Raw genomic sequence first — 20,579 nt, forward strand, 5'->3', positions numbered from 1 at the left:
AGGTTCAGGAGATGATTATAGCCTCTCTTGGGGCTCAATTAACCTCTTCCAGGCTAGAGTCCTCATAGAGAGACATGCAGATTAGGGTACTGACAGAGGAGGCGGCGCATAGGGACCTCCATATTAGAGCCCTTACAGACACGATTGGGACCCTCCGCACTGACATGCAGGTCCTACAGGCATCACATAGGACTCTGTCAGTCGAGCTTCATGGCCAGATAGATCAGATGCATGCCGTACAGACCAGGATCCACAGCACTTGGATTCTACCCCAATAGCAGCAGTTGTCATGGTACAGGAGCGGATCACCACCCTCCAGTCGGAGGTCCAGCGGACCACACAATGGGTGGACGTAGTTAGACGTTCACCCCCCACCTAGCACCCCACTATCTCAGCCACAGTGGCAAAGATGCAGCAAAGGGCTGTTAAGGCCCTCAACATCAGGATCCGTGGCATTCAGCCACTCCCTGCAGTGACACCAGTGGCCCAGGCAGTGACATTTGTATCTCAGACTCTAGGGGTACAGGACCACGGGGTGCTTGACGCATACATAGCCAGCAGGGATCCCACCACGCACCAAACCCTAGTCATCTGATTCAAGGATACGCAGGCATGACTGACGGCTCTATGGATGAGGGCCAGACTCAGGGATCACCCACAGGTTTTCATGGACGAGGACCTGACGTCGTTACAGGTCATTGAGCGTGAGGCGCTCCTGACACAGAGAGATGCCCTCCGCAACGAGGGCAAGTGGGCGGTGGTACGAGATGGACGTCTTATATTAGGACCCCTCAAGAGGCCACTCACGTCCCCCACCCCCGCTCTGACTGCATGACGGGATGGGGCCCATGAGACACACAGACAACAGGACACACTCCGGGTTGTAGTCTGGAACTGCAATGGTTCCTTGACTTCCTCTCCGGGGAACTTCCAGGAGGTCATCTCATGCAGAGATATAGTGTTCCTGAGACAGAGACACACCAGAGTCCAGAGCGAGGACTACCGCTTGTGACAGGCTACATTTGGGAGTCTGCCTTCAGGGACCAGACACGCTTTGACAGGCGGTGTCAGGGGATCGGGTGGGGTAGCAGTTCTATTCAGAGAGCATCTCAGACGACATATCTCAATTGAGAGACGCGATGCACATGCCAGATACTTATGGGTTCGCATCAAGAGACTCCCTCTCAGAGATATGTTTGTCACAGTAGTGTGCTACTTCCCACCTAGTGATTCAGCATATGCTAGAGCTACCACGGGACCCGGAGTCTCCCATTCGAGGATCTATCGTGACAGATGTGTTAGAGTTTTCTAGCCACGGGGAGGTCCTCCTAGTTGGAGACTTCAACACAAGGACACACGATAGACATGCAGAGATCTTGGACTTCATTGAGGACCCCATCATCGTACATACGGTGCAGGCACAGGACCTAGACCGACATTCTGACGATGCTCGCGCGGAGGCTACCAGGTAACGGACGATGTTTACTAGATCTTCTTTTTGCTCATAGTCTGGTTATCTATAATGGTTTGCACAGATGGCCTCTTTTGCATAGAGCCACATTATTTTTAATTTACCCCGAACGCATTTAGAATACGAACGATCAAAAAATTTGGAATTCCAATGGTTTTCCCGGAATACAAAAAGCCAACAGTTTCAGGAAAATGAAAAGACCAAAAAAAAAAATCAGAATGTGAAAGGTCAAAAGTTTCCGGAATACGGAAGGTCAAAAGTTTTTCCGGAATTCAAAAACCCAAAAGGTTTCCGGGGAATGCAGAAAGCCAAAGGTTTTAAGAGAAAAAAATTTTAAAATTTTCAAAGAATTTTTTTTCTCAAATCTCATAATTTCTCATAATTTTCTAGCTTTTTTGAAAAAAATCCAAAAGCTCTTTTTTTAAAAATAAAAAACTCATTTTTTAAAAAAAATAAAAAAACTAATTTAATAAGCTTTATTGAAAAGCTTATGTAAATTTTTTTTAGGGGGGGCATTTTTTCGCCGGCGCTGCTGCACGCACCCCCCCCTCGCCTGCACGTAAAAAAGATGAAGGAGAGGAGAGGTTCTCTCCTCTTCATCTCCACTCCTTCTCTCCTCTCCATCTTCTCCAATCAATTCCTCCTCCTTCTCTTTCTGTTAACAGAGAGCTTACTCTTAATTAATCTTTTGATTAAAGTTTTTTAATTAAACCTTTACTTAATTATAATTAAAAATTAATTATGATTAATGTTTAATTTAAAAATCCCTTTTAAAAGGAGTTTACACGACAAGAGAGGAAAAAAGATGAGAAAATCCAAATTTGAGAGGCGGAGAGGGTCCCACGCACACGGGAGAGCATTTCATGCATCAATATGCTATCCCCTACTGCATTTCAGCAGAAAATTGATAAAAATTTAATCACATACCTGTGGAAAAACCCGTAAAAATGTATAAAAATGTATTTTAACCATAAAAATGCTGTAAAAAACTAGAAAAAAATTCCTTAAAATTCTAGAAATTTAGGGAATCCATTCTACCAAAAATATCCACACTAAAATATGTGGTATTTTTGTAAAAATTTCCATTAATACTTATTTTAAACCATAAAAAATAGAAAAAAATAGCATTAAACTCACGGAATTCCCCCGCAACATCGATTTGTCCATTGAATAGTAGTAACACGCATTCCAATAGCCATATCGACCATCCACGTGCAAATCATCAACACAAATCAACAAAATAACATTTTTATTAGTAAATATCAAAATTTACTTTAAAAAAATACCAAAAATTACAATAAAAAAATCAACAACAATTAACTAGAGATCGCTTTGATACCACTATTAAAACCCTAAGATCTCTCTAGATAATTGTTATGCATAAACATGCATAAATCAGGCATAAACTCATCCACCGACCACCCCCAAGCCCAAGGGATGCACACATGAATAATAATGAAATACATCATACCTCTACCTTGATGTTCCATACCATCAAGAGGTATAACTCCAATCCAATAGCATGTAGCTATAGTGTGAAATGGTAGGTGAGGAGATATGATATTCTACACAAGAGAGCATAACATAGCCTTGGCCTTACAAGCCCAAGCCTTCCACCAGCCTCTCTTGAGTGTGCCCCATGCCCCTATTATATAGAAGGGCATATAGAAGGGCCCCATGCCCCTATTATATAGAAGGGCCCTCAAGTGACTCTTGGCTCTCCATTTCCCATGTGTGACCCTTGGATGCCTGACCCTAACCTTAACCCTTAAGGTTAGTCCTAACCCATGATCCACTAGAGCTTGCTCCCATGCTCCCATGCTCACAAGCCTAATGTGGGTTAGCCTCCTAGTATATGCACACATAATGTGCATATAACAGGTCTGCCTACACCTCCGCACTCTATGACATCCCTGACCAGCCCACCATGGACCCACCCCAGAACTCCAGACCCATATCTTCTGACCTATTTTCCATCTCGCCAACATTAGGTATGTTGTCTCTCGATTAAAGAACGGGAGAGCTAAGGGCCATGATGGGTTACAAGCGGAGTTTGTAACCCATGGGATTGATGCCTTAGCCCCGACCCTCTCCCGCCTCTTTAACAAGTCACAGTCTGTAGTACAGGCCTCCCATCCACATGGCTCACTAACACTTTAGTACCCATACACAAGTCGGCGGACCCCATGGATGCAGCAAACTACAGGACCATTATGATTGGCCACATGTCATGGCTAAGATTTTTGCATCCATTCTAGAGATCCAGATCAATGAGCAGGCAAAAGAGACAGGACTTAGAGCACGGGGACATGCAGGATTCCACAGGGACTACTGCACACTGGATCACATTTTTACTCTCAGGGCCATGGTGGAGGAGGCGAGATCACGGAGCCAACGTCTCTACTGCTGCTTCGTAGACTTCAAGAGAGCATTTGATACTATTCCCAGACACCGTCTCTTGCACCGGATCCAGCAGTTGGGATACAACATGCAGATACAGTGGGCTATAGTAAGACTATATGAGCATGTCACAGGCAGAGTCAGGACCAGGAGCGGGCTCTCCGATGAGATCCATAGCATGATAGGGGTGAAACAGGACTGTCCTCTTTCACCTACACTACTCAGGTTATACATCGACGAGCTAGAGACTTTCATGCAGACCTTGGGGGGGAGGGATCATTGTTGGCAGGAGCTCTTATTCCAATTCTTCTTTATGCCGATGGCGTGGTCTTGATCTTGTCCACTACACAGGGACTTCAGATGCTCCTGGATGCACTTCATAGTTTCTGCCAAGAGAGGGAGTTGAATGCAAACCTTGGGAAGACCAAGGTAATGATCTTCAACACCTCTTATTTAGCATTCCAGAGACATGAGAGATTCGTGTTTGGAGGAGAGCAGGTGGAGCTGGTCAGATGTTACACATACCTGGGGGTGGTCTTCACAGGGCCTTCTTTCACTATGATACTAGCGGCTCGAGACAGAATGCGGAGAGGATATGCTTCACTGGCGCATCTCGAGGAGATAGTGTCATCAGTCTCATTTCCAGCACTCGGACACGAAGTCCCTCTTGTTCGACACATTAGTGTGACTTGCCACCATGTATGGGAGTCCTTTTTGGGCCTGCGACCTCGGATTGGACGACTGGAGAGCGATCAAGAGGGTACAGGTTCTACTGTTTTCTAGGCTCATCAGAGCCAAGCCTTTGGTACCCCACCACATTTTACTGGCAGAGTTTGGAGCCTCATTATTGGTCCTCGATGCAGCCTTCCAGACTATCATATACCTCCAGCGAATCCTCAGATTTGGAGACACAGTAGAGGGTCGCACCCGACTTCCATGGCTTGCTTTGACTTCATCCCAGGCTCTAGCAGATGCAAGTACTCAGAGATGCTGGTTCCATAGACTCCGTACATGGTTTCACTCACTTGGCCCTGGACCTAGACAGGCTTCCGCCATTGAGATACAGTCTCGACACTCCTCACTTATACTTATCATCACGACACCAGATCAGTCAGGTCATTCGTGCGAACCTGCTCCAGCTCTACACATTCCGTACATGGATCCTCCCCACACATTTGCATGTGAAGATGGCTACATACCACAGTCATTTTCTCAAGATCTCAGACAAGGGTTTCATTGAGCCTCCAGGGTACACGGGGATACATCTCTCGCATGCACTCAAGATCTCTCTTGGACAGCTTAGAGTTTCATCCCACAAATTGGAGATTGAGGCAAGTAGGATGAGACGGACGAGGAGAGGTAGGAGAGTCAGCAGACAGGACCGGCGGACATGCTCCATATGTGACATGGGCGAGGTTGAGACGGACGAGGAGAGGTAGGAGAGTCAGCAGATAGGACCGGACATGCTCTATATGTGACATGGCCGAGGTTGAGACAAAGGAGCACTTCTTATGCAGATGCCTAGTGTACTATGAGATCCAAGGGAGGTTTCACTGTCTCTTTAGAGATGGCTTTGGCCCTATTTCTAGGGTCATTGACTATGAGGATCAGAGATGCCTAGCTCTATTCGTCAGAGAGGCTTTCACTTTCAGAGACAGGAGACTAAGACAAATGCAAGGCCACCAGACTCACGATGCATGAGAGACCCAGGAGCCAGACAGCCCACCAGACCACACTGAGACTCACAGGGAGGATCCACAAATTCCGGACGTGACATGGCTGCAGAGACCACTGTTGTACCCACGAGGATGCACATATGAGATGATTGAGTAGAGATGCATAGAGCACCTACATAGAGGCCACTACAGGAGACTGGTCTCATGATGCCAGAGGACATTACAGGCATTCAGATAGAGACACCTTGGGGGGACCCTTCATTGTCGCCTATGGATCGCCGGCTCTCGAGGGACCAGATTATCCACTTGATCCATGGAGGAGAGGTGGAGGGGCACGACTTCTTCTACTATTATGGTGCACCTGACGAGGGGGACCAGCCCTCATGAGTACCTATATGGCATGACATGCTTCTCATGATGTACACTTATAGCATGCTGCATAGCTTTTGATTTTCATTTCAGTTTCAATTCTAGTTTCACACATTTCAGTTTCATTATACTTTCCGATGAGGCTCCCGAGCGCACCGACTTATGTATTCATGTATGTTCGACATGTGTCATGGACCCTTTATGGTCCTTTGAAGACAATTATAAAATTTCATTTCATTTTCTCTCTCTCTCTCTCTCTCTCTCTCTCTCTCTCTCTCTCTCTCTCTCTCTCTCTCTCTCTCTCTCTTTCAGGCTAAGCTAGAGGAGGAGATCTACCAACTCTTCCTGGGGAAGGACAGCAAGAGGGCATGGAAGATGTTTCAGGAGAGATAGCCTGGTACTTCGATTACTGCACCTGAGGCATGGCATACTTATGCTAGAGAGCTATATGATGTACCAGGAGAGCCCCCCTCTCCACTGGGAGCTAGACCATCTAGCAGCACCTTTTTTACTATGCGGATGTTGCTAGATGCGATAGACAGGTTACATAATGGAAAGGCACAAGATCATGATGAGCTAGTTGGAGAGAACTTCTCATATGCACGAGACACTTTGGCTCTGCTCATCGTACATGTGTTTAATCGTGCCATTTGTGAGGGTTTCCCGACAAGCTGGACAGAGCATATCATTGTACCACTCTTTAAGAGTGGGGACCCCATGGTACCAAGCAACTATAGAGGACGATCATGATTGGTCATTACTTGGCCAAACTATATGGCTCTATATTGGAGTCGGGATCTGAGTCGATGGGTAGAGAGGCATGGTCATCGAGCACATGGACAGGCTGGCTTCAGGAGGAGAGGATTTACTACCTTGGATCACATACTGACACTTCAGGCACTTATTGAAGAGGGCAGGGCATAGAAGAGAAGGATATACTGCTGCTTTGTGTGGACTTCTACAAAGCCTTCGATACTATACCACGTGCTAGGCTTATGCACAGATTGCATGACATTGAGGTACCTGCCGAGGATATGTAGTGGGGGGTATATGCTTTGTATGAGTCTGTGACAAGCACAGTCCGAGCTCCGGACTATCTGATAGGGTGACTAGCACGATAGGGGTGAAGCAGGGATGCTATCGCCACCCTCTTTGGACTGTACGTTGATGTGGTCTCTGATTATGTAGACAGATTGGGAGGCCCAGGGGCATGCCTAGTAGGGGTGTTGATACCCATCTTGCTATATGCTGATGATATTGTTCTAATCTCAGACTCTTCGAAGGGATTATAGAGACACCTGGATGCATTACAGGTTTTCTATGCGGATAGAGATCTAACAGCAATGAACCTTGGGAAAACCAAGGTTATGATGTTTAACACCACACAGGCATGGGTGACAAGATCAGAGCCTCAATTCACTTTCCAAGGGGAGCCAGCAAGAGGGAATCAAGAAAGAACAAGTGATTAGACCTAATTACTCCCAAACCCTGACCCTAAGCATACCACACATGCTAGATTAGAGTTGTAAGAGAGAGGGAGAACACTCCACTTCTATTGCACAAATGGGAGAATTACAAACAAGAGAACACTCCACTTCTATTACACAAATGGGAGAATGAGTTACAAACAAGAGAAATTAGCTTTTATAGTTCCAAGCCTTTTTCCACTAGCTCGAGCGTAGTGACTCGGGTGCCCAAAACATAGTTACAAGGCTTTTCTCTATGGTTTGGCCACTTGACCAAGATCCTCTTGTGTCTGTCCATCGAAGGTCAATAAGGACCGAGTCCCCGACTCCAAGGCTGGAGTGACTCAGATTAGGGAGAGGAGATCCAGACACGAGGAGATCTACATCAAACTATGGATTTACCCTTGGCTTAGGAGCTACATCATGGAGCAGCAAGAGGCAGCCAAGTATTGCCTTTTCATCTATAGAGGTAGAGTACAGGACTGCTTGTGGTGTTGCTTGCGAGGCTGTGTGTGGCTGAGGAGGTTGCTTGGCGAGATTGGGTTTCCATAGAAGGAGCCCATGGTCATCCAATGCAATAACTAGAGTTGTATCGCTATTGCTCGGAACCTGGTCTTCCATGCCCGGACCAAGCACATAGAGATACAAGATCGCTATTTCTTGGAACTTGGTCTTCCATGCTCGGACCAAGCACATAGAGATATAGTATCACTTTGTTTGTGAGAAGATTTGGTCTCGTGACACCTTGCTTGTTTATTGTTCGACGGAGGACAATGCGGCGAACCTTTTCACAAAGTCTCTACCTCAGGCTATGCTCCGGTAGCACTCCAACTCACTGGGGTTGGTTCCACATCTAGGAGCTGAGAGGGGGTGTTAGCAGTCATCTCTTGTCTGTACATTACACCAAGGCCTCTATTGTGGGTGTGCCCACCTAGTTTTGGTGTTCCCCCATTTTTCCTCACTTTCTATGTATTTTTTTTTATTTTTTGCTAGGTGTGGGAGGCTTTTTTTTGCCTGTCGGCTTGCTGGCCGATTGCACTGTGCTACTCGACCTGACTTGCAGTAGTGGCCGATTGATTTTTCACTTGGCCGATTGGCTTATTGCTGGTTATGAGCATCTGGTTGTTGTTAGCCTGGCCGCCCAGCAGCTTGGGGTCATATAAAATAGCCCCTACCCCCACACTTGTCATTATACCATTCTGAGATTTTTCTAGTGTATATACAGAGTTTATATAGCTTCTCTCTCCCTCTCTCATCTATGTTTTGCTCTCTATAGCAATTGTCTTCATTTTCGTTGTGCATTCTAACAACTTTCAAACCCACAACCATAACTAGTAAGTCTTCCACTGCCCCTGAACTTCCACTAGTAAACCCACCAAGAATATGGATTAGACTCCCAACTGCAAATGTTATACAATGGTGGCAAGCCCACATATATCTCATGGTCCACACCAATCTCATATTCTTGGAGGGGTGGAATTCTTGGAGGGGTGGAAAACTCTTGTAAAACCCACACTAACAAAAGAAAACACTTACATTCAAATCTCACATGAAATGCGTCTAATGAGTGTTGGGGGTATTTCATAATGAGTGTTGGGGGTAGTTCATTACTAAAATTTCTATAGAAATAACCATTTGGAGTGCAGATTTCATGTCATTGATGCACGGGCACTCCAAGGCCAGATTATCATTGGAAAAGAGTGGATTGATGCTGCCAAATCAATTAGCGCAAAGAAACGGCCACCATGGAAATCAACGGTAAAAGGCCATAGTCCTCTTGTGTCCCCAGGTCGGATTATTATTAGAAAAGAGTTGGTGCGAAGAAATGGCCACCATAGAAATCAACCGTAAAAAGGCCACAATCCTCTTTTTTCCCCAAGAGGAAATTATACACACACCCTCACTGGGTAGTCACCCCTGTGATCACACCCCATGCCTCACCAAAGCCAGTCGATCGGCCACTGTGGACACCATCCAACAATGAAAATCAAGCCTCATTCATCGACATTGCCCCTCAACTCTACATCCTTGAACACCCACTTAGCAAGCACCCCAAACTTATATCTTTATCATGAAAATCAATGGTGGGTGCCCAAGAATCTTCTTGCCGCTCAGAGATTCTACGATGGCTACAAAGAACTATGGATCCCCAAATGGCCATCTCCACCACCCAAGCGCAAGAAGCCAACTAAGTCAACAAAAACCAACCCTAAGCCGAAGCTTCAACATTGGCTCATCCCCAAATTCCTGTTATAAGCGCAAGGCTACTATGATGTCAACCACCTCTGGCTCATCCCCAAATTCTTGTTATAAGCGCAAGGCTACTATGATGTCAACCACCTCTGGCTACCCAAGCATGCCACCTATGCTCACCCCCCATAGCAACTCCCTAGGAAACCGCGACAAAAAGTCCCATAGCCACGGGTAAGGCAACCCCAAGCACAGTGAACCAACGTGCTGATAGCTTAAGGCTTCCATGAAGGCAACACACACCTGTGGCTCTCCAAGCCACCATCAAAAGCTTTTCCTCAGTGTCGAGACAACCTACACCTAGCTCAAAACCTCATAGAACAAAAACCAAGAAGCCTTGACAACCACAGACCTTCATCACGCTCGGCAAAGATGGGTGCCCACACGTCTCTTAGAAGCCCAAGGCTTCCATGATGGAAACTCCATCATTTGGCTCCCGTGGAAAAACTCTCAGTAGTTCACCCAAACCATACTAGCCAAGCTAGTACCTATCCAATCGACGAAGATGGTTTGGGACAACCACAGACCTTCATCACTCTCGGCAAAGATGGGTGCCCACATGTCTCTTAGAAGCCCAAGGCTTCCATGATGGAAACTCCATCATTTGGCTCCCGTGGAAAAACTCTCAGTAGTTCACCCAAACCATACTAGCCAAGCTAGTACCTATCCAATCGACGAAGATGGTTTGGTGATTAATGGGCAAGCACGTCCCCTCCTCCTCAAAAAAATCCTACAAACTTGCCCACACCCAACCCATGGGCACTCCAAAGCTCAATTTTCCTAGCCCTTTTCTCGAACCGGAGCCACATCCACGAAGCTCCACCCTGCCCCTTAACTTCGCTATCGACCCAAGTGGCAGCGCTATAAATGGTAGAGCTTATCCAACCACTAAAATATACACTCAAAGGTAAGCTCACAAATCTCACCAAATGGGCCACTTAGTACAAAACCCTCTTTAGGGGTGCTAACCAATAAACACGTGTAAAAAAAAGGAGAAAAAAAAAAGAGAGTCTCTAGGTGATTAGCCACTCAGTACAAAACCCTCTTTAGGGGTGCTAACCAATAAGCACGTTTAAAAAAAAGGAGAAAAAAAAAAGAGAGTCTCTAGGTGATTAGGACCATGGGCACACCCTTTGCCCTCGCCCATGTACAACACCTGCAATTCTCACACAAGGCTTCGTCCTATGTGCACACACTGGCACGAAGCTTCATCATCAAAGCCATCCATGTACATCTCTGGATGGGGGGACCATGGTGGGCACAAGTCTAGTCAATGGTATGATCGATCACCTGGATTACCTTAATCACCCCTGCTTCACCTGAATAACTGAGCTTCATGCCTAATCCATCCTACCCATGGCTTCTTCTTCAACTCAACACCTATGGATCCTTCACCATCAACTACCACTCCTATCAACATAGGATCCTAGAGCTCCAATGACAGAAGAAGACAACCCACAAAAAGAAAAAGAGAGAACACCACAACCCCATAATTCAATATCCACAGGAGCCAAGATACCCATCACGGTGTCTTGACAAAGATGCTAGAGCTTTATGAACATTGCCATCGCCATACATCATCTTGGAGTGCAAGAAGTTCAATGCACGTTGCCTCCTTGTCCCTCTGAAACTCCCCCCTCATCACTTACTTACTAACACCATTGTTTTACTAACCCCTCCTTCATCATACTACCTATCACATGGATACTGGTCATTAAGTATTGTGTTATTAGTCTACTCATTCCAGTACTCTGACTCCTCTATGGAGGGTGTCTCGCCACAAAAATGACAAAAAGGAAACAACACCAAAAAATAAAAAAGGAGTACTACTGTTTCCCCTCCAATGTCATAGAAGAGTCCAATATCTTCCGTACCCTACAGATAGCACAAGATCCGCAATCTTGCATCCCAATGAGACTTCAAAGGCATCTGCATGAACGAGCTCAAGAGCCCCATAGGAAAGCTCAAGTCCAATCTGGTGTTCATCAGCAAAACCAGATCAATGAACCAACCATCTTTCGATAGAGGCATCAACTGGCTCACAAGGATCATTCACTGTAAGCTTCATGTTTGGGTCCATCGGTGACGTAATAAGCTTGCAATTATCCATCCCAAAGGCCTCAAGAAACTCATATACATACCGCTATTAAGAGACAAAGAAGCCCCTCTCGGTCTGCCAAATCTTTGGGTCTCCTAGATCTCCAATCCCAAGAAGAAGTGAAGTAAACCTAAGTCGGTCATCTCAAACTCCTTTGACAAAGCAGCCTTCATCACTAGTAGGTGCTCCACATGACCGCCCGTGAGAATGAGTTCATCCACATAAAGCATGATCAACGTGACCAAATCACATTCCCGAAAGAGATACAAGTTACGATCTACAACCGATCTCTGAAATCCAATCTGTAGAAAGAAGGAATCAATCTTCTGATTCCAAGCCTTGGGAGCCTGCTTAAGACCATACAAGGCCTTCTGCAACCTATTAACCATACCCTTTGATCCTGGAACCTCAAAGTCTGGAGGCTGCTCAACGTATACCTCCTCTTGCAATTCACCATTAAGGAACGCGGATTTGACATCCATCTGATATACGAGCCACCGCTGAAAAGAGGCAAGGGAAAGAATAGTCTGAATCGTGGTCATCCTCATTGTTGGTGCAAAGGTATCCTCATAGTCGATGCCAAGCCGTTGAGCATAACCCTTAGCCACAAGTCTAGTTTGTGTTTGTCCACCGACCCATCTGACGTATACTTGGTCTTAAAGACCCACTTGACACCAATGGACTACTGACCGTTTTGGACTCCCAAGTTTTATTCTTATGGCATCTAGTTCCACTTGCGTGGCTTTCCTCCAAGTATCCTGAGAAAGGGCTTCCTTCACAGCAATGGGCTCTTTGTCCCAAAATGATACGAGACATCAAAACATATTTTACCTCTAAGAGCTCCGCTGAATGACTTTTGTCACAAACTCTGTTGTGATCTTTGAGGTCCATCCTCTGTGGTCCACTCAGAGGGAAGCTCCGTAACACCTAACTCTCCCGAAGGGTGTCTAACAACCACTTGGGTACTCGAATAGAATGCGGAGCCTCCTACTGTTCGGGGGCTTACCTCCACCTGTGGGCTCAACCTCTACAATTGACTGAGGTTGGCTAGCTAGACCAATAGACTGAGAATCATCCTCAGACTCATTTGGGTCTCCAAGAAGTGGCGGCTCATCAATAGTGGAAGCTGGAACATGCTCATCAAAAACATATCTGCTAACGACAACAATGTCGTTCCACTTTGGGTCATACAACCTGTATCCTTTGGAAAGAGAGTTATATCCCATAAATACAAGCTTCTAGGACTTTGAGTCAAACTTCCCCCTCTGCTTCTTTGGAATGTGAACATAGGCATCACTCCCTCCCAAACACACGAAAATGGGAGACATTTGGTTTCCTACCAAAATATGCCTCAAAGGGAGTCATCTTTGGTACTCAAGTCATCGGAGATCGGTTGAGGATATGGACAACCGTATAGCCACATCCTCTCCCCAAAGTGGACAAGGAAGATCACAATTCTCCAACATCGTCCCTCATCATCTCCACTACAGTCCGGTTCTTTCACTCAACTACTCCATTCTCTGAAGGCGAACATGTATCAGCCCCACTTCCCGCTTGATGCCAAGTTCCACACAAAACCGCACAAATGCATTGTAAGAAATCCTTTTTCAGCTCGAGGAGTCTTTGTCTGCAAGCCAGAATATTTCTCCACCATCACATGCCACTCCTTGAACTAAGCAAAAGCTTGGTCCTTCTGGGAAAGGAAATAAACCCATGTGAATCTACTACAATCATCAATGAGCAGCATAAAATACAAAGAACCTCCCAAGGATGGGGTTTGAATAGGTCCACACAAGTGTACCAACTCCTAAGGTTTTGAAGCCCGCCTAGAAGCCTACTTCGAAAAAGATTCCGTGTGCTGCTTACCACGAATGCAAGAACTACAGCATCCCTGCCTACTACCAACATCTGGCAAGCCATCCACCATTTGATCCCGGAAAGCTCACCACCGCAGCACATCCACATTCAAGTGGCCAAAACAGAAGTGCCACAATTCACCGATCTGAGTGTCTGTCAGAGAGAGGAGAGTGCTGAGAGTTTGTAGATACGGTTCTCCACTCTGCCTTCCCATACAACCTGGCTTGTTTCTCTATCCCGTAGAGCAACAAAATGGTCCTCAACTCCACCCAGAAGCCAATCTTGCAAACCTCATACACTGACAATAGATGAAAACTAAGTGCAGGGACATAAAGTACGCGAGAGGAATGCTTCCCCCCTCTGTCATCGGGAATGATCTCCATCATGCCCTCACTCTATGAATCGGTATACTGGAATTGTTGCCAGTCAAAATGGACTATCATTTAAGATCCTGTAAGAACTCACGCGGGAAGGAGTCATGTGCCTCGAAGCACCACTATCAAGAATCCACTCCCGAATATCCCTGGTGGTGAAGCCAATTGCCTCCTCGCTCAAAGAAGATAAAGCATCTGTGTCCAAAATCTCCAAGTGCACAAAGGCTAGAGTCTTTGTTGCAACTGAAGCTAAAGAATCAGCACTCTTCCCAGTATTCCTCTTGGGACACTTTCTCCAATAGTGGCCACAATCGTTTACAGGTCTCCTCAACAGCCTTCAGTTTCTCATGGTCTAAATCAGGCTTCTTCTCAAAAGACTTCTCCGATGAAGACTTTACTTTTCCCTTATTATTGTTGTTGTTACGACCTTTCAATCGGCTGGCCAGTTAAGGCCTTAGAACCTTTACCCTGTGGTGGAGGGTTTGTTAAACGCTCTTCCTAGTCCAAGACCATAGGTAGCACAAGCTCTTCCCATGTGATGGTGCTGAGCCTGCCATTGGTAAAATCAAAGAGGAGTAAAATGCTGAGTAATGAGAGGGAAAATAAAACAACAACGTGATGGCCATGTCCTCTAAAGATATCTCCTTCCTAGCCTGAATAACCTCCTACTGAAGAGCCTGCAACGTGTTGATGTGCTCCTGCATCGTCAAAGACTTGGCAGGATTCATCACCCACATCTACACTTCCACGGAGATCCGCTTCATGGGTGATACCCTGTTATATACAGAGAAGCCAAATGCTGCCAAGTCCCTTTGACCACGTTATATTCTTTATATGATTAATCACCTATGGTGTGCAATTAAGGAAGATGAAAGAATGCACACGGGCATTGGCACGATCCCATAGCTGTGCTGCCTGAGCCTCCCATTCTTTCCGTGTAGAGGGTAACTCCTCGTCTTCCAACTCCAGCCATGGAACACCAACTACAATGAAATCAGCCAAGTCATAAGACTCCAAGACGGACTCCATCATTACCTTTGATATGCCATAGTTGTTCCCATCCAACTACCGAAACACCGGGAATGTGGGGAGTGTAGGGATCTTCACATGATTCTCAGCCATCTCAAGCAAGTCTACCATCTCAAGGGTTCACACAAGGTCTTGTGAAGGGAGGGTAGGTGGGAAAAAATAAGAAGAGGAGGCTGCAAATAATATGCAAGGTGGCTGTCTAACGATGATGGCCATCATCTACCCGATCTCCAAGTCTTGAGAACAGCCCAAGCAATCTCCAATCAGTACCTCAAATCAGCAAACCCTCGAGATCCCATTGTCTCCAAGCTTCAAGCCACCTGGGACTCTAATACCATGTTAGAATGCACAGCAAAAATGAAGACAACTATTGTAGAGAGAAAAATGCAGATGAGAGAGTGAAAGAGAAGTTGTATAAACTCTATATATACACTAGAAAAATCTGAGAATGGTACCATGACAAGTGGGGGGGAAGGGGCCATTTTATAGGGCCCCAAGCTACTGGGGGTCGGCCAGCCCAAAACAAGCTGACAGCAGCCAAATGGTCATGACCAGCCAAGCAATAAGCCAGTCAGCCAGGTGAAAAATCAGTCAGCCAACTACTGCAGGTCAGGTCAGGTAGCACAGTGTAGTCGGCCAGAACTGATACAGTCGACAAGCAAAAAACAGCCTCCCACATTTAGAAAAAAATGGAAAAAATACATGGAAAGTGAGGAAGAAAAATCAATCGGCCACTACTACTACAGGTTAGGTTGGGTAGCATAGTGTAGTCGGGCCAGAACTTATACAGCCAACAGGCAAAAAACAGCCTCCCACATCTAGCAAAAAATGAAAAAAATACATGGAAAGTGAAAAAAATGGGGGAACACCAAAACTGGGCAGGAACACCCACAATAGAGGCCCTGGTGTAATGTACAGAGATAGGAGATGACTACTAACAAGAGTACCCTGGGTGGAAGCAGTTGGTGAGGACAGAGGATCGGATTCGATGCACTCCCCGTCCGAGAGGATCATTGTTACCTTGCCCTAGGGAAGCTTGAGGGTGGCTGTGTTGTTAGCGGAGTTGATTGTACTTGTAGCATTCTGGACCCAACTTCTTCTAAGGATGACTGTCTCTTTTGTCGCACCTATTGGAACCACATAAAACTTACAAGCCAAGTGGCTAGATACAGTATGTACAGTTTGTGTAAAAGACAAGGCTTTGTATGCGTTGTCCACCCGGCAATTGAATTTTGGCATGGACAGTCTTAAGAGATGGTTTACCCAGAGATACCCATGTTTCCCATGGGCAGTCTTAAGAGATGGTTTACCCAGAGATACCCATGTTTCCCATGGCAAAAGATTGTGGTTAGCTATGGGAGACAAGAAGGCACGTTTTCATTGCATATTTTTGCCAAAGGGGAAATCTATCTAGACCCTAAGGGTGGTTGTTTCAAGTTGTGAAGCTACGCTTACACTCAGGGTGTTAAGTGAGGCAATTGATTTGTATGGTTCATGAACAATCTGACCATTTGGGAGCACGAATTGTGTGTTGCATTTATGATCTAGGAGGGTGTCAACAAGTGTAGCAAGGATTTTCAGCCAGTCGTGGTCCACTTCGTCACTATTGACAAAAGCGACCATGCATGGCACCCATGCATCATCAAGGGCTTGATGACAAGCATCGCAAACATAGAGATCATTTCTCCTTGCGGTGGTCACAGAGTCTTCGACAAAGGGAGCTTTGGCCATGGGACGTGAGTGCCAGGTATATAAATTGACTTTGAGCGTTTGAGACCACCCTTTGCAAAGGTAGACATGATGTGTGTCCTAGTCATGGATCAGTTGTGTTTGTCACATGAAGGATCTACCCAAGATGCTGTCATATGAAGCATTACGAAAGTCCATGACTATAAATGTGAGGTGGAATGTCATGTTCCAGACTTTTACCTTGAGGTCATGCACTAGGCCCAGGGGTTTTACAGATTTTCCATCCGCCGCAGGATTGATCACCAATGTGGTGGGATAAAGGCATGGTTAGCCCTAGATTTCCCAGCATGTTCTTGCAAGGATGCTTACGCCAACACCTCCATCCTCGATGCCTTTGACCACATGTCCATTATAGGAAATGGGCAAGGCTACGTTAGTGTCATCACCTTCAAAGTAGGTGCCTAGCGAATTTATGCAAATTGTTGGTGCACCTTTGGGTTCTGGGTTGTGGTGATGGAGTAAGTCTGGATGATGGGGCTCAAATTCATCCAAGGAATTTGAGTTAGCTCCCTCCTCCAAAGAATCTTGTAGTTTCCGTTCCATCCAATCCCCCGAAGGTCATTCCATAAATTTGGACTACCTTTTAACAAGGTGCCAAAGGGCATTTGGATGGGGAGGAAAGGAAGGCTGAGAGGCCGGCCATGTCACATTGATGAGGAACTTCCTCACGGGCCGGGCCTTGATCATAAGGTGGACCAACAATAGTATATGGAAGTGCAATTTGGTCCTTATTATTTGACGGCGGGTGTGGAGGTCGAGATTCGGTTGCTGTAGCAGGATAAAATACCTCAACAAATTTGGTGTGCGAATCTCGTGAGTCGCTGTCGGACTCTGTGTCACTGTTCGCATCGAGTTGTTCGATGTGAACATGGGATTTGGGCTTGGCTACCATTGGAATAGGCACTGGAGGATTTTTGGGCATGTGGGAAAAAATCTTCATTTGTCAACGTCATGTTGGCAAATGGATCTTCCTCGGCGCCTTGAGCGTTTGCGGGGGCTCCGGCCTTACTTGGTGCGGAAGTTCAAGTTCTATGGGGGACGGCGCACACTCAAGTACTGGGTCAAAGGTTACAAAAATAGGTGGCGATTCTAGTTGAGCTGGTAGTGGTCTACCCATGCTTGGGCCTCTTGAAGACGTTGCTTCTCAAGGATGGCACTAGGATATGTGGCCAGTCGTTTTTGCCGTTTGGTGAGTTTTTGGGGGGGTTGCATGGGGGAGTGGCAGTTCGGCATGATCATCACTCCCGGAGGAGGAGGATGTGGTCTTTGTTGAGCTAGTGTGGATGCTAACCCGATCTTCTCTGTGGTCAATGTTCTTAGAGTGTTGTTTCTTTTGAGATGTGGCCTTCTTTAGCTTTCCCTGCAACCGTGTGACGACATTCAATGGGATAGTGGATATCTTCACATGTTAAACTCTCCACACATTAAGGGATGGCATGCCTTTCGACGGTGGAGTGAGAAACTTATTGCAAGGGGGAATCTTTGATGTAATGGTCAATTCCACAGCCCACGACGTTGTGGTGTCAATGGCACATGTTCAACCACTCTATGGGGTCCTTGGCATAGAGGAAACATAGAAGAGGTGGTTTCCTTGCGGGTACACCTATAGTGTACACAAATGGTTTAGGGTCCATGTGAGACACTGGCAAAGGGAGATGATGTTAGGGGTGCCTCAGGGATGGCGGAGCACATGGGCTCCACAGGTTTAGCAATGGACGTGGTCTAAATCTTTCCATGAGCAATAGGGTTTTCCTAGAGAGGTAACGGTTGGAATGAAAAGATTGGCATTGGAGAAGGTCGTAGTGGCACTTTGTTTGAGTAATTAGTTTGGGGTGGTATCACCAGTAAGGCTTGGGGCCTGGGAGGAGAGGAAGGTAATGTTACAAATGATTGTTGGGTTGTCATTGGTGCGATGGCCAATTGCGTGGAATAACTTTCTCGCATGTTGTCATCGAGAAAGATCGCCCATTTGCAGGAGGCCTGATCAAAGGTGGAGGGCTCCTTGACCAACATGTGGTCGTGTAGCCTTGGATTGTGCAAGCCCAAGAGGAAACAGTCCATTAAGTGCTTGTCACTCAATTTTTCCCTCTCTTCACAGCACGAATCAAGGTACTTAATGTGTGCGATGTAGTCGCGTAATATTTCCTCGAGTTTTTGTTCCAATTGAAACAGTTGGATGATGGGGTTCCATTTGGGCCCGTAGGGTGCAAAGCCAAGAATGAAGGCCTCTCTCACTGCTTTGAAAGTGCATTTATGCCGAGGGTCCAAGGATTGGAACCGTTGCACTGCCTTGCCTTCAAGACTGAGTCCGAGGAGATGGACTTGGGTTGCATTGTCGAAAATTTCAAATGCCTGACAGATTTGGTTAAAGACCTCGATGTGGAATACAGGGTCTCCAACTTCGTGGAATTTCGACAGAAGTTTAAAATTTTTTTCCGATCATATAGGTTTTGTATGTGATGTTTGTGGCGCAAGTGTTGTGACACTCCTCTTCCCAGAGCTTGTGCTAAGCTCGGAATGTCAAGTTGTGAGGGGGTGCAAGGGTGGGGGGTGGGAATAGATCCGTGGATAGAGAAGAAGGTATGTGAGTGTGCTCGGGGCATCTATCCATGTTGGAGTGCATGTATGGAGAGGCCCCACTAGATGTGAACTCTTCAAAAATCGTTTCGACCTCATGACCAAAGGTGTGTGGCGTGGCGACCACATGTGAATGTGCAATGGGGGTCGGGGTGCCGCGCCGAATGGAATGGAGGCACTGGGGGCATGTAATCACCATGACCGAAAGGTGTCCACGGTGTGCGGGGGGAAGCTTAGAAAAGCTTCAACGATGCACGCGCGGTCTTGAAATAGGAGTTTTGGCTCTCTTTTGCCTCACGCGTGAATGCACCCTTAAGGTTAAAATGGTCTTTTAAGGCGTTTTATATGTATAAAATGACCCTAGTGAGTCATGGAGGTAGACCATAAGGACCTCTAAAGATTTTTATTTAAAAAAATCTTTTTTTAAAGGGACAGTACATCCATATGCTTAGGTTGGTACGGGCGTACGCTTAGCTTGGTACCCCTATGGTTAAGGTTGGTACGGCCATACGCTTAGGAAGGTATGGTCGTGGTTTTTTTTTTCTTTTTTACTTGTTTTCAGGATAGTATGTCTGTATACTTAGGTTGATACGAGCGTACGCTTAGTTTGGTACGCCCATGGCTAAGGTTCGTACCGTCGTATACGCTTAGGAAGGTACGGTTGTGGCAAAAAATAATAATAATATTTTTTTTTTATCGAGACGATACGGATGTACACTTAGGTTGGTACATGCGTACACTTAGATTGATACGCCTATGGCTAATGTTGGTACGGCCGTATACTTAGAAAGGTACGGTCGTGGTAATTTTTTTAAAATAAATTCGGGACGATACGTCCTTATGCTTAGGTTAAGGTTGGTACGGCCGTACGCTTAGGAAGGTACGACCATGGTAATTTAAAAAAAAATCTTAGGTTTAAATGGCCATGGCAAGTTTGAAATTTAAATTTGAATTTGAAATTTAAAGGGAAGTGAGCAAGAGACAACTAAGATCCCCTCATTAATGCAAGGTAGGTGGGAAAAGACTAAAGTTAGAAGTTACCTCTAAATTAGTAGATTTTGATTATTTTAGAGACACTCTAACTTAACTAATGATTGATTTTCTTAATTCCACTGTTAATCACATTTTAACCCTCTTCTTTGCCCTCTAATTACTTCTAAATAGTGAGGAGTTTAGGGATGGAGATTTGATAAGTGGATTAGCAATGTTTAGGCCAATCCAAAGATGTGATCACCTCTAAATAATCTCACTAATTAGGTCTCA

Source organism: Cibotium barometz, chromosome 38 (assembly GCF_041138505.1).
Source record: "Cibotium barometz isolate CiBa-2024 chromosome 38, ASM4113850v1, whole genome shotgun sequence".
NCBI lineage: Eukaryota > Viridiplantae > Streptophyta > Polypodiopsida > Cyatheales > Cibotiaceae > Cibotium > Cibotium barometz.